This window comes from Chelonia mydas, chromosome 9, assembly GCF_015237465.2.
Source record: "Chelonia mydas isolate rCheMyd1 chromosome 9, rCheMyd1.pri.v2, whole genome shotgun sequence".
In the NCBI taxonomy this organism is placed as follows: domain Eukaryota; kingdom Metazoa; phylum Chordata; order Testudines; family Cheloniidae; genus Chelonia; species Chelonia mydas.
The window spans coordinates 44805987-44818466 of NC_057855.1; the positions used below are offsets into that span (position 1 = coordinate 44805987).

A 12480-nucleotide genomic window follows, 5' to 3' on the forward strand; every position below is an offset into this window, starting at 1 on the left:
CAATTCAATATACTTTTCATCTTCATCTGCTGCCCTAAACTGTTGCTTGGTGTTGCAGTACACTGTTTAAAACAGATTACCTTTTGATTTTAAGAACCGACATATCCTGTTTAGGAACATAGGAATTGCCGTAATGGGTCAGAGCAGCAATCCATCTATTCTAGTATCTTGTCCATGACAGTGACCTGTACCTGATACTTCAAGAAGCCCTGTGAAGGTCAATTATGAAATCACTTACCCATGTAGGGAAGTTTCTTGCTTATATCAAGGTAGTTAGTTGTTGAGTTATACCATGAATCATGAGTATTTTTATATCTTCTGAATATATCTATTGTAACAATGGGTGTTCTAATTACCTGTTGAAGTATTTTATCAATCTCAAATCTTAAGGTCCAATCGTCAGCTAGTGTACATTGTCATGATTCCAACTGAGCTGTGACAATTTACACAAGTTGAAGATCTAGCCCATAGCATGTATATCTTGTGACTGTGAGTCCCACTGGATAATTATATATTGTGTAAAAAGTATTTCCTTTCGGATACTAATTAGAAGGATTATGACTTAACATGGAATCTTGTAAAAGGTATCTTTGTTCATCGTTTTGAGTAATTCATAGATTTTAGAGCCACAAAGGACTAGGGTGGAATGATTTAAATCAAAGGACTTTAAATCACCAATTTTAATCATGAATTAAATCAATAAGCAGGAAACCTTGATTTAAATTATCAATTTTAATCATGTTTTTAATTTGTACTTTATAGTTAGTTTCCTAAAGAAAGATTGAGTCTCATTAGTTGGCAACCATTAAAACTAGGGCTGTCAAGCGATTAAAAAAATTAATCGTGCTGTGAAACAACAATAGAATACCATTTATTTTAAATATTTTTGGATGTTTACTATATTTTCAAATGTATTAATTTCATTTACAACACAGAATGCAAAGTGTAGAGTGCTCACTTTATATTTATTTTTATTACAAATATTTGCACTGTAAAAAAAATATTGTATTTTTCAAATCACTTCATACAAGTACAATAGTGCAATCTCTTTGTCATGAAAGTTTTAACTTACAAATGTAAAATTATGTACATAAAAAACTGCATTCAAAAATAAAACAATGTAAAACTTTAGAGCCTACAAGTCCACTCAGTCCTACTTCTTGGCCAGCCAATCACTCAGACAAACAAGATTAGTTACAATTTGCAGGAGATAATGCAGCCTGCTTCTTGTTTACAATGTCACCTGAAAGTGAGAACAGGCATTTGCAAGGCACTGTTGTAGCTGGCGTTGCAAGAAATTTACGTGCCAGATGCTCTAAAGATTCATATGTCCCTTCATGCTTCCACCACCTTTCCAGAGGACATAAGTCCATGGTGCTGACAGGTTCTGCTCGATAATGATCCAAAGCAGTGCGGACCGACAGCTGTTCATTTTCATCATCTGAGTCAGATGCCACCAGCAGAAGGTTGATTTTCTTTTTTGATGGTTTGGGTTCTGTAGTTTCCACATCAGAGTGTTGCTCTTTTAAGACTTCTAAAAGCATGCTCCACACCTCTTCCCTCTCAGATATTGGAGGGCACTTCAGATTCTTAAACCTTGGGTCAAGTGCTTTAGCTATTTTTAGAAATCTCACTTCGGTACCTTTGCGTTTTGTCAAATCTGCTGTGAAAGTGTTCTTAAAACGAACGTATGCTGGGTCATCATCCGAGACTGCTATAACATGAAATATATGCGGAAGGCGGATAAAACAGAGCAGGAGACATACAATTCTCCCCCCAAGGAGTACAGTCACAAATTTTATTGATGCCTTATTTTTTTAATGAATATCATCAGCCTGGAATGGCGGCCAAAGCATGAAGGGGCATACAAATGTTTAGCATATCTGGCACATAAATACCTTGCAATGCTGGCTACAAAAGTGCCATGTGAGCACCTGTTCTCACTTTCAGGTGACATTGTAAATAAGAAGCGGGCAACAGTATCTCCTGTCAATGTAAACAAACTTGTTTGTGTTAGCAATTGGCAGAATAAGAAGTATGACTGCGTGGACTTGTAGGCTCTAAAGTTTTACACTGTTTTGTTTTTGAGCGTAGTTATGTAACCAAAAAAAATCTGCATTTGTAAGTTACACTTTTAAGGTAAGGAAATTGCACTTCAGTACTTGTATGAGGTGAATTGAAAAATATTATTTCCTTTGTTTATCATTTTTACAGAGCATATATTTGTAATCAAAAATAATAATATAAAGTGAGCACTGTGCACTTTGTATTCTGTGTTGTAATTGAAATCAATATTGAAAATGTAGAAAAACATCCAAATATATGTAATAAATTTCAATTGGTGTTCTATTGTTATAAGTGCGATTAATTGTGATTAATTTTTTTAATCGCAATTAATTTTTTGAGTTAATCGCATGAGTTAACTGCGATTAATTGACAGCCCTAATTAAAACATGTCATTTGTGAATAAATATAGCCTTAACACCAAATTTAGTGCTTCTTTTTGCTAACCTAGAGGATATACTATATATATACACATTTACTGAAGCAATTGTATAGCTTACCTTATCTTTATTGAGATTCTTTTTTTATTATATTTTTTATGTTAGAAAATGGTGATTTACTAGATGATTAATTGTTTACTTGTGATTTGTGTCAAGCTCTGTTTGGATGGAAAATAACATTCAATTAAAAATACACAAACACAGCATTTTAATTTTTTTATTAAACAAATCTACATTAAAAGTGCTGAAAACATAAAAATAACAGTTTATCAAAACATGTTTTACATTTTAAACTGATTGATTTATTAAACAAAGCAAGTATTATCTGTCATTAATTAATTGAACTGATTGTTTCTGGTCACCATATCCTTCAAGATTTTAGAACTAGTAGATCTTGTCCTTTCACATCTAGTTTTTGTACATAGATTGGAAAAGGAAACCAGTTAGCTGCTTTTTCTACTTCCAATTGGTTTCTTAACTTTGAATGAAGTAATCATTGAACTGAGTTAGTTGGATAAACTGAAATGAAGAATATATTTTCTCTTCACCTGCAGAAGAGGCTACTGCTGTCAAAAGCTGGTTTCACACTTCAACAAACTCTGGTTCCAGGTACTTAGCCAGTGACTTACACGAGTTTAGTGGTTTGACTTTCTTCATAAGTTGGCAGCAAACATGTGCTGCTTAATTTTTTTAAAATTTACTTTAAGTGATTTTAACAGATTACAATATGTTTGGGCCTTAACATAGGTTATCAGAATTTAAAATAGGTTTATTAATAAAACTCCATTTAATTTAAATTTTAAAAATCCAATTTAAATTTTTAAGAAATCATTTTTAATCCCCCCCGCAAAAGGCCATTATGATAATCTAGTGTGATCTCCCGCATAACACAGGAGTAATTTCTGCATCAGGCCTATAACATCTGTTTGAGCTATAGCATATCTTTTAAGAATGATGTCCAGTTTTGTCTTAAAGACTGCAAGTGATAGAGAATTCACTGTGTCCCTTGATAAGTTGTTACAGTGGTTAATTATCCTGACTACTAAAATTTTGCACCTTATGTCTAATCGGAATTTGTCTAGATTCAGCAGCTAACCATTGGATCTCATTATGCCTTTTTCTGCTAGATAAAAGAGTGGTCTACTAACAGAAATCTCTTCCCAATGTAGATTGTGATCAAGTCACCTCTGAACCTTTTCTTTGCTAAACTAGATAGATTGAGCTTATTTTGTCTGTTGCTATCAGGCAGGTCTCTCAGACCTATGAGCATTCATTTAGCTCTTTTCTGAATCCTTTCTAATTTTTTCTACATCCTTTCTGAAGTGCTGACACAAGAACTTGACACGGTATTCCAGTAATTGCCTCCCTAATGCCTAGGGTCGCTAATTTTGGTTGGACTATCCCTGGAGGTTTCATCACATGACATACTCTTTAATTAAAGATTAATCTTTAATTCCTGGAGACTCCATGGCAATCCTGTAGGGTTGGCAACCCTACTAATGCCATAGACAGCGTAATACCACTCCCTATTACTATATGACATTACCCTGATTATTCAGCCAAAGATTGTGTTTGCCCTTTTATCTACCACACTGGAAGCTGATGTTCAGTTAGTTATCTATTGTTCAGTTGGTTAGTTACTGTGACCACTAAATCCTTTTCAGAGTCTCTGCTTTCCAGGATGCAATCTCCCATCTTGTAAATGTGACCTACATTCTTTGTTTCTTGCATTTGGCTGTTTTAAAGTGCATATTGTTAAAATTCATGTTCCTCACCTTACCCAGCAAGACTGCTTGGTCTGTATAATTGACCTGTCCCCATCATTATTTCCCACTTTACCAATTTTGTCTCATCTGCAAACTTTATCATCAATTATTTTAATGTCTTTTCTTGTATTTTAAGAAATAAGGAGAAGCCAGCACCATGTGATCAGCCAGCTCACTGCAGACCGCCAGGAAGTGCTCTGCGGGCTACTGGTGGTCCACAGACCACAATTTCAGAACACCTGAAATAGGCTGAAATCTGGTTTAAACAGATACTAAGTCTTCCAAATTGTCTTTAAAATAAATTCAGTTCTTTAAAAAACTAATTTGTTCCTTTGTCTGCTTCTCCAACAGCAATGACTGTGGTGGGGTGTAGATAGCATATTTTGCAAGTGACAAATTCTTTTTCACATTATGAAAGATTGGGGATGGGGAGGAAGTCTTTCCATGTGTCTGCTAAGTATGGAATGATATAACCAAAGTGTCAGCCTGTCAGCATATCACTTTCTCTTGTGAGGTGAGAAGGAGGTGATTCACCTGAAGATCTGCCAGTGGTATGTACCCGTCAACGGTTTTCTTTCTGATCTCTTCTGCAGTGTCAATCCAAAGTAAAATATTTACACCAGTTATCTAAAACAAATATACAGAAGTAGTCTTATACTGAATTCAAATACTACATAAATGACAAACCCCTGAGAAGAATCATCTCACAAAGGTAAAATTGAATGTAGTTACCCATTTTTGTTTTGTTTTGCTTTTTATGTTTCTGTGAGGTGAATTGTTTTAAAGTTAGTATTTACTTTTGTCACAGGTATACTTTGAAACCATGCAAGATGTTATGGTTTGTCTTTCTAATAAGGCTACAAGAATTGGAGAATAGGAAAGAGAATGCATATGCTTGATCAAACGTGGGCAGGAGATCTTAATATTAATTTTTTGCTGATGCTAATATGAAGTAGAACAATTTGATTTCTGGGGCTGAGGAAAGATGTCTGGTTTTTTGTCCTGCTCTCAGCAGGTGGAAAAGAGAGATCTCAGCAGGTGGAAAAGACATAAGCTGAGTCTCCAATAGGAAGTATACAATCTAGCATCCAATTCTAAGTTGTGTATTGTTTCAAAACATCTTGGGTTTCTTAAAAGCTGTATAATAAAACACGTCAAATACAGATGCAGCTAATGGTGAGAACTGGGTTGTACGTAACAGTACATGAAGAAAGATGGTAAAATTTTAGAGAGGCTGATGGAGTGGTAACAATTAAAGAAAATAAGGGACAGTTCTCCTGCCCATTTCACTTGAAAACATTGGCTGCGGAGGCAGAGAGATCCAGAAATTCCACAGGCTGGAAGACATTCCAAGTAACTGTGCTATAACCTAGAGGATCTGGAGGAGATGGGTATGGCAAGGGGAGTGGCTTCCCAATGATGTAGATTTTAGAGATGTAATTAAGGGAAAAGGAAGCCTCATATCTGACAAGGCACAAGCCTGAGCCCTCTGTGGTGCTTTTTGGCCCCCATCTCCTTCAGAAATGACTTTGCCATTGGTGAGCTCCCTCTTGTTTGTGCGCCATAGTCAGACCCACTGGCAGTTAATGCTTCTTGAAGCAGCATTGATTCTGACGCAGGTATCTCTTGGGATATCCATGGCCTCCGCAGGAAATGATGTCACAGCACGGCTTGGCCCTGTTTCACCTCTGCAACTCCCTTCTCTGCCTATAGATTTCTACAGAGAATGAATCATGTGCAGCTGTATCTGTGGAACTTCTGCAAGCTCCCAAGGTGAATGGGAGGATTTTGTCTGAGAGGCAGCGCTCTCCTTCTGTGTCAGTCCCCCAAATCAGAATCTCCTCTTCTTATGAAAGTACAATCTAGTTCTGTTTTAAATACGGATATAATATCCTTTAGTACCATCCCAGCTTCTATTGCTAATGCAGAGCACAGGCTTATTATTCAGATTAGATACAATTATATAAAAACTGTCTAAATAATAAATATTTTTCTAGTGATTTGTATGTTAGTGAAAAATGTACCCGTATGTTCCAAGCAAAATAACAAACAATCTGAACTCTTCTATTAATGGCACAGATGTAAATCCATCACTCCCTGATATGTCTAACTGATTTTAATAAAGTACTATTTATAAATTGGGTGTACATGGGACTGATAGCTGTGGCTAGCACAATTCCCACCCTCTGACCCCCTCCAAAAAGGCAAACCCATTAGCGTGGTTGGGAAATCATTTTAAAAAACTAATAAAAAGGAAGGCTTTTTTTTTACCATTTGTGGAATTTCATTCACAGGATTTTATTTCTTCAGTAGCAGAGTTAAATGTGACATTCCTCCCCTCGGCAGTGTTGCAAACCAATTCTTAGTTCTCTGACATTTCTGACAGGCAGGACAATTTTCTGTTTTCAAATAATTCTCCTTGAATGTCTCCCTTTCACAGTACCACACTTCCAGAGCTGATAACTGACATACATCAGTAAGGCTGGCCAGCAGCAGACGGCTATTACAGTAAATTGAGTGTTTATAATATTGACCCATGCCCCGTTACAAAAAGAACATTACCATTACTATCTTTACAGGACTGAATTTGTTGAGGAATCTGGGACATTGTCTCTGGCCATTCAGTGCAATGAAATTTTATTCCTTTTTTGGTTTTTGAACAGATCTAATCAGTCGTCACATTCACAGAAATCACTTTTTGGAGCAAATATGGTTGAGCTATTCCGGCTCTGGAACTGATGACAATCTCCGGAGGAGGGAAGGAGGTAAAGATACTGTGTAGAAAAAGATAATACTTTCCCTTCTCCCCCCCCCCCCCCATCAAATTGTTTCTTCATCTCATAAAAGAATGCTTCAAAGGTTTGAAAAGAACAGACTAAAAGAATTCACCTCTGATAGCTAAGGATTCCCCAAGCTTCATGCTGACCAGTCTGGAAGGACTCTGAACTTTGTTCTCCTGCACACAGGACATCTGCAACCTGACCCTGACCTGAACAGGGAAATATAAACACTGAGTTGTTTAATCACCACCCAGTGGAATCTAGAAGCTACTGCAGAGCTGGAGAAATTCTAAACAATATCTATGAGTACCATCTTCCAGCCATATGTAGGGAGTCATGAGTGGTTATTGACTGTGGTCTTAATTTTTTGTGCTTTTCTATGCCATGCTCTGGCTACCACAAACCATTTAAAAATTTTTTCTAGTGGTAATAGAGCCTCCCAGTGATGAAAGTGTGAGCTAACACATGCCATGGGCTCAAATTAATTTGTGATAAACCTTGATAATGTAGATATTTGGTGCATTTGCCAGGGGAGAGAGCTATCTTTATACTTCAAGAAGACTGGAAAAAGAATCCAGTGAGTGATAAATATCCATAAGTATGGTGTCTTTAGTTTAAATAATCTCTGAAGAATTTCAGTTGTCCACAGAGCTGGGCAAATACTGCAAAAAGTGTTTCTGAACATTTGTTCTGGTTCTGAGCAACTGCCATTCATAACTCTTATGAGAGGAAGAATGGTTCAGTGGTTAGGGCACTAGCCTAGGTTTTGGGAAACGTGGCTTCAATTCCCTGCTCCATTGCTTAGCCTCTCCGTGCCTTGTTCCCCATTTGTAAAATGGGGAATAATAGCACAGCCCTACCTCACTGGGTGTTGTGAGGATAAATGCATTACAGATTGCAAAGTGCTTTGAGATCTACTGATGAAAACCATAGGTGTTATTCACAATTGGTGGCCATTCATGCAAATAAGTTCTTGTTCACATGCTTAATTAGTTTGAAAATCTAATAATGAAAGGTTGGATACTGGACTAATTTCTGTTGCCTGAAATGAACCATTATGATACGGTCAGTATTCAACACACTTATTGAGATTTATTTTAAGCAGAACTGGTTACATCAAATGTGTCAGGGATGCTAAATCCGGGATGGTCTTAATAGGAATAAGCTGACTCCTTGTAGAAGGTTGTTCAATTGTTTGTAATCCTTCTTTTCATTTTAATCACCGATGATACTGAATTTTTCTTGAAGGCAAAAGACATAAAGGGGGGGATGGGACCCAAACACAAATAACCAAAAAACATCAGGAGGGGCTAAAGTAAATATTTATATATGAAGTATACTTAATCCTGCCTCAGCACACTGGAGTCGATGAATGCTCAAAGTCCCTTCCAGACTGTGACAGGGTATACCAAGCTCAGAGGCCTGCTGCTGGAGGCCTCGTGTCCTACCACACCATGCCCCAGGAAAAGAGCAGTAGAAGTGAGTCTTCCAACCTGTGCAGAACAGCTGTGGGGAAGTAGCCAATTGGAGAGAGATTGCAGAGATCAGCCAATCAGAGTACAGCAAGTTCATATAAAAGGAGCTGTTGGACAGAGCACATTCAGTTGTTGGCTGGAGCAAGAGGAACAAAATTGGTACTCCTGGCTGGATGCAGGGATTCAAGAAAGACTTTGGCCCTGAGGTAAGGGTGAAGGTACTGGGGCTGTGGGGAAGTGGCCCAGGGAAATGCAGCAATGCAGCAATTAGTAAAGGGACACAGTAAGTGGCTGCTACTTATAGGGTCCCTGAGTCAGGACCCAGAGTAGTGGGTGGGCCTAGGTTCTCCCTCTCCTCTTCTCCCTCCCCTGCCCCCAAGCCACTTGGGAAATGGCTTAAGCCCTGAGAAGGGAAGTAACCGAGGGAAGGGCCTGAAGCCCCAGAAAGAAGGTCAGTATTTGCAGGACTTTTGATAACACCCCAGAAGGGGACTAAACTGTCAAGAGTGACTCAGCTGGAGAGCTGGGCACAACAGATGAAGAGTCTCCAGGGAGGAAGCCCTGGGGGCACTGCTCCACACCAGAGCAGGGATAATTGAGAGAGAGCCCAGAAGGGGCTGAGAGACCACTGGGGTACTGTGATAGGCCCTGTTGGACTGATTGAGGATTGAGTTCAGGGACAGGGCTGTAGACAGACTGTACTGAGGGCACTGAGATAGATGCACCTCGCCCACTGGCAGGGGCACTCACAAATGGCAAGTGGGCCCCATCACACAGCCTTCCATTTCTTTGATTTAGTTCTGAAAAAATGCCATATTGAAGAAGACATTCTCAATCTCTAACAATATATTAAAATGTTAATCATTATTAGTAAACAATTTTTTTCAAAAAGATTTTTGATTCTTGTTCATTAAAACCTATTCAATAAATATTAACCATATTTGTCTGTCTATATATTAGAAATGCAAACTTCAGTTACCAGATATGTTGAAACCCAATTCATTAAATTAAAATTAAATTCATCAATTAAATAAGGGGGGTGCAGGGCAAATTCTGATTTTTCAGGGGAGTACTTTTTAGTTAATATGGTATTATCCATAAAGAAAATGCCAAACTCAACCTAGGGATTGGTTAATGTAACAGTTACAGGGATGAGGCAGTCTGGATTAACCTGCTGGATTGATTTTTGTATGGCCTAGAACAAGCTATATTTCTTGGCCTTCCTCACAGCACTTTAGCTAATATTAAATGTCTTACAGCAGGTCCAAATCTGGACTGGTTCACAGCCACGTCCTCTCCAGTCTGTACCCCAAGTACTGCAGCTCTCAGATCACCATTAAACCTCCAGGGACAGGAAACAGCCAATGGAGGATGACAGCTACTAATGTGTGTTGGTAAGCTGATTGGTATTCGGGCAAGGAGGGCAGTGGGTGTTCAGCTGTGCCTAGCACCAATGAGACCACAAAAATCAATGGGATTCCTTGTTCTCTGTGGCTGTAAACAAACAAATTTCCCTTGGTGCTAATTTAGGTGTGGAATATCCTGTGTATCAAAACATGCAAGGTTGGACCATTCTATTAGTAATCTGAACTTCTTAAGTAGCTAAAATAAATCCAAATATGAGGTCAAGAGCATGGCTGTAGTAGCATCCATGGTATTCTGGGTTATACCCAGAGAATCTGTAGCTATCTGGAAGTAATGAACCAGCTGACTGCCCACAGAAGTGATTGAGAACAATATACATGAAGACACCTGCACCAGGTGAGAGAACCCAGGCATGAATGGTCAATGGACCAGCAGAACCATATCTTTTGGTCTGTTCTAGGGACACACTGGAAATGGACCCAGGCTCAGCTATCTTTGATTCCATGGCTACCTCAGGCATTGCCAGCATGATGAAAATATCTCTGCACCTCTTCCTTCTCCATGAGTTGCATCTGTTTATACCAATAGTGAATTTGGCTCTAGTACTTAACCGTAATATGATTAAAGTAATTAAATACCCAGAAAACACATTGTATCACTGGAATTAAGATTACAACTATGTATTAATACAAGACATGACAAGAACTTTGTAATTATCAAAAAATAAACATTGGAAACCAGGAATTTCAGAGTTAAGGGTAAATATAATAGAACCAAACACTGAAATACCTGGAAATACACTGTTAAGATCACTTATGCCACCTTTACTATTGTATATGCATAGATAAGCTTAAACACAAGGGGTGAGATGTTGACTCAATTGAAGACAAGGGGCTTTCTCTCAGTGCAGTCAGGATTTCACCCATCATGTCTAGTTTTATTGAGGAATATCTGAACATTTCTTATAGACTAAAGATACAGTCCTGCTCAAATATGGAGCAACTGTAAGGCTGCTCAGCAAATACACCTCTGTTTGATTTAGGGAGCAGGTCAAATACTTCTCACCATCTGGGCTGTGGTGAGCCTACTCTCTGTGACTGACAGGCTTCTTATCCACAGAGGCTCGTCGGCCTTGCAACCATCTCAATAGAGCATGAGCTGGCCCAGACTGTGGAGCTTCAGGAAGCAGTTCAAGTCTTTGCAACCAGGAAGGCATGGAAAGCACCACTTTGATTATTCAAACAGATAAAAATGCCAGTGTTTACTATGGAGACAAGAAAAGTTACATTTGCTGTTCAGGCGTTTGAAAGTTAAGTGTTACTTAAAATTTTTGAAGAAGGCATTTTAATTGTTAGTTCTCCTTTATTGGGGTAGGTAGCAGAGCAGTACCGTGGTGGGGTGGTCCCCCCCGCCATACCTTGAAGGGCTTAAAACAGCCCTGAGAGGGGAAAAAGCTGGGCTGTTTGGGAAAACAGCCACAGCAGTAGCCTGTGTAATTAGGGCCCAGCTGGCCCTTATAAGAGGGCAGTGGGCCAGCAGGAGAGACCCCCCTCTCTCTCTACGTGGAGAGAGGAGGACCTGGCTGCTTGGGAAGCATGAGGAAGGTACCGAGGGCAGAGCAGTGCTGGGGAAGGGCAGAGGGAGCTGGGGAGCGCCAGCCTAGCAGAGCTGTAGGCCGAGGCAGTGCTGGGGAAGGGCAGAGAGAGCTGGGGAGCTCTAGCCTAGCAGAGCTGCAGGCTGAGGTAAAGGCCCATGAAAGGGTACTAAGGCTGCAAAGGAGCAGCCCAGACCTAGACAGAGGCCATGATGAGTGGTACAGACTGCAGTCTGCCCCAGGGAGCAGGGGCTAGATGATGACTGACAGTAGCCACTAAGGCATGGGAGGGATAGGGGGTTGGGGGTTCCCCTGAGAGGGGAGACCCAGACTGAGGGGGTAATGCCAGGGGGCAGAACCCTAATCTAGAAGGGCACTGGGGTCCGGGAGGGGGACAGGGCCAACGGCAGGTGAGACACCAACTGGCAGAGGGTGCTCCTGGGTGAAAAGAGCTAATTCCCTGGACAACCAGTAGGAGGTGCTGCAGCAGTGAGTCGCCGCCCTGCGACAAGTACCATGAGAGGAGTACAACAGGAAAAGGCAGAATTGAGACCTTTCAAAGTTTTGGCCCAAGCGAGAGGGCATGGGGGCATCATTTGAGCTCCCTGCCTCAGTTGCCAAAATGTTGTGGGCCGGCCCTGCCCAAACATGAATAACAAGATTGAGCTCACATTAGGAGAACCTCTGAGGTGGTGATTAACATGGTTATGAAGCATTGTTTTTATGCTGTGAAGGATCAACGCCCCCCTCCTCCCCAGCAAACATTAAATTGTTGAAAACCCATGGGACAATCTTCTTCAGCTTCGAATGCAGAAGTGGAACATAGCCTTTCCCAGATATAGGCTGTTAGCAGTGATTTCGGCACATTGAACACTGGCTGCACTGTTACAGTTTCATAAATATGCCTGGGTCTTTACAAACAAAAGTGACAGATTCCTTTCCACAGAACTTTTCAGTATAAGGATCTGATTCTGAGTAGAGCTGGTTGACTATTTG

The 12480-nt window shown here is 39.8% G+C and overlaps 1 long non-coding RNA gene across 1 annotated transcript; it reads left to right on the plus strand.

The window, feature by feature from the left end:
• Positions 1-8418: 8418 nt before the first annotated feature.
• LOC122461573 lies at positions 8419-10631 on the plus strand. The gene is made up of 3 exons (XR_006283529.1): positions 8419-8731; positions 9785-9919; positions 10351-10631. It is a non-coding gene; the product is annotated as an uncharacterized LOC122461573 (long non-coding RNA).
• Positions 10632-12480: the final 1849 nt, after the last annotated feature.